This window comes from Bufo gargarizans, chromosome 10, assembly GCF_014858855.1.
Source record: "Bufo gargarizans isolate SCDJY-AF-19 chromosome 10, ASM1485885v1, whole genome shotgun sequence".
NCBI lineage: Eukaryota > Metazoa > Chordata > Amphibia > Anura > Bufonidae > Bufo > Bufo gargarizans.
In genome coordinates this window covers 33,279,705-33,282,271 of record NC_058089.1, presented here as the reverse complement: position 1 = coordinate 33,282,271, position 2,567 = coordinate 33,279,705, and positions in this window count along the sequence as shown.

The following is a 2,567-nucleotide window of genomic DNA, read 5'->3' as shown; positions in this document are numbered from 1 at the left end:
GGAGGACAGACAATACAGACTCAACATATAATCCCAGGTGGGCGACAACAGGAGACAACAAAAAGCCCAACAGGGATCCGGAGGGTAGCACTCTGGAACTACAACCAGGATTCACAGCTCCAGTGGGTCAGTATAGAAGTCCAGGCAGGAAGCTCTATAACTGGCAACTAGAGAAGTGTGAGAGGAGAATATAAGGAGGTTGGGAGTGGCAGACAAGAAACAGCTGAGGAGGAGAAGCTACGGATCCCTGAGTGAGACAAAAAGGATTGCAAGGCAAACACAGAAAACAATCACTAAGAAACAACGTGATCTTTAGACATAGAGCGCGCAGCCACCCACTGCAACTTCCTGACCCCGGGTATAACGGAGTCAGACGTGGCTCTTGACACCCTCGTGACAGGAGTACACTGTGATTAAGTTGTTTCACAGAACCATTAGAACTGGCCGTTTTAAGGCTGTGAACTTTCACCAGTGTCATATAATGCCCTCCTTTTGCCAAAGTTCCATCTCCCTTGACATCTAGAGTCTTTATCCCAAATTCCAGGTCTGCAGATTTGAAGTTGGGCAACTCCACAAAGTGAATCCTCTCCAGGAATCCGCTGATTGCCATGGGTCTAGCTGCTGAAACTCATGGCGATTAGTTGATATTTTGGCTGAAATTGTGTGCGCTGCAGAGAATTGTGTCGCCGCTCAGAGTCTTTTCCGCAGCTCTTGATCCTGGCTATGGTTTTCTGGGTCATTGATATTGATGTCCTGTGCTTAGGACTAACCATGGATATTACTTTGGTCTGCATCTGACTCCCAGATCCCTACGCATCGCCGTCCTGCCCCATTTACTATAATGGGGACCGGTGGCGATTCTGACGCAACTTTGCGGTCAAGCGGTCGACAGATACCTTTATGTGCAGCGGTATTTATACGGACACTTCTTGGCATGTTTGCCTGTTTGTGGGCAGATCGCCACTGGTCGCCATTATAGTGAATGGGGTCGACGGGTGTCCAGTAGCTTCTGGCTGTGCTGGAACAGCTTGCCGGAAATGATAAATGTGAAAGAATCCTTAAGTGTCAGATTCAGGTTCTACCTCAGGAACCCAATCCTATCTCTAGAACTGAGCCCCTGACGTGAAGTGAGAGAAGTCACATGTGCACAGCCATCTTCCATTCAACGCTACTGGAATTCTGAAAATAGGCGACTGCTCTCTATATAGCCGCTATCTCTGGCAATTCCATAGTGGTGAATGGAGAGATGGACGAATTTACGTAGATCCTCTAGGACCCCTTATCTCTCATGTATGGCACATATTAGCAATATTTCAAAAATGGCGAGATTTAATCGATACCTTTCTCACCATTTACATCTGTATTTTTGTCCTGTGAAGGGTAAGGGCACACGGGAAATATTCTCCATAGTGTTATTTGCTAAATGAGAATTTGCTGAGGATTTCACCCTATGAATTGCAGAGTAAAATCCCTGGTGGGAATCTGCAGCATATATTGACATGATCTGGTTCAAAAGGGTTGGCCCATCTTGGCGTCAGGCGCCCTGTGTCACCCATAGCCAGTCTCCTGCCCCCCTTAATCATACCCTGTCACCTTTACCGAGTCCCCTGCCCTTCTTAATCATACTCAGTGTCACCCTTACCCAGTCCCCTGCCCCCTCAATTAGACCCTGCCCCCCTTAAATTAAGGGTGACAGACACTGGGTATGATTAAGGGGGCAGGGGACTGGATAAGGGTGACACTGGGTATGATTACGGGGCAGGGGACTGGCTCTGGTTGACACTGGGTATGATTAAGGGGGGCAGGGTATGGGTTGGGTAAAGGTGACAGGGCTGGGTAAAGGTGACAGGGTATGATTAAGGGGGGCAGGGGACTGGCTCTGGGTGACACTGAGTATGATAAAGGGGGGCAGGGGACTGGCTATGGGTGACACTGGGTATGATTAAGGGCCTTTTAATGTGCCAGTAAAAAGGGACCCCCATAATGCCCCCAATAATGTGCCAGCAAGTGTCCCCATAGATGCCCCCCCATCATGTGCCAGTATCAACTGCCTCTGTCCTCCCCCCACATGTCCCAGTATCATAGTGCCATCTTGCCCCAAAGTGCCAGTATCATAGTGCTATCTCTCCCGCAAATGTGCCAGTATCATAGTGCCTCTTTCCTTCCCGCCCCCATGTGCCAGTATCATAGTGCTATCTCTCCCCCCAATGTGCCAGTATCATAGTGCCTCTTTCCTTCCCGCCCCCATGTGCCAGTATCATAGTGCCGCCAAACCCCCCCATGTGCCAGTATCAACTGCCTCTCTCACCCCTCATGTCCCAGTATCATAGTGCCATCTCGCCCCCCCCAAAAGTGCCAGTATCAAGTTCTTCTCTCCTTCCCACTCTCCATGTGCCAGTATCATAGTGCCAACCCCCCATGTGCCAGTATCAAGTGCCAAACCCCCCATGTGCCAGTATCAAGTGCCTCTCTCCTCCCCCTCATGTCGCAGTATCATAGTGCCACCCCCCCCCCCCGCCCCAAAAATAGTGCCAGTATCAAGTGCCTCTCTCTCCCCACGTCCCAGT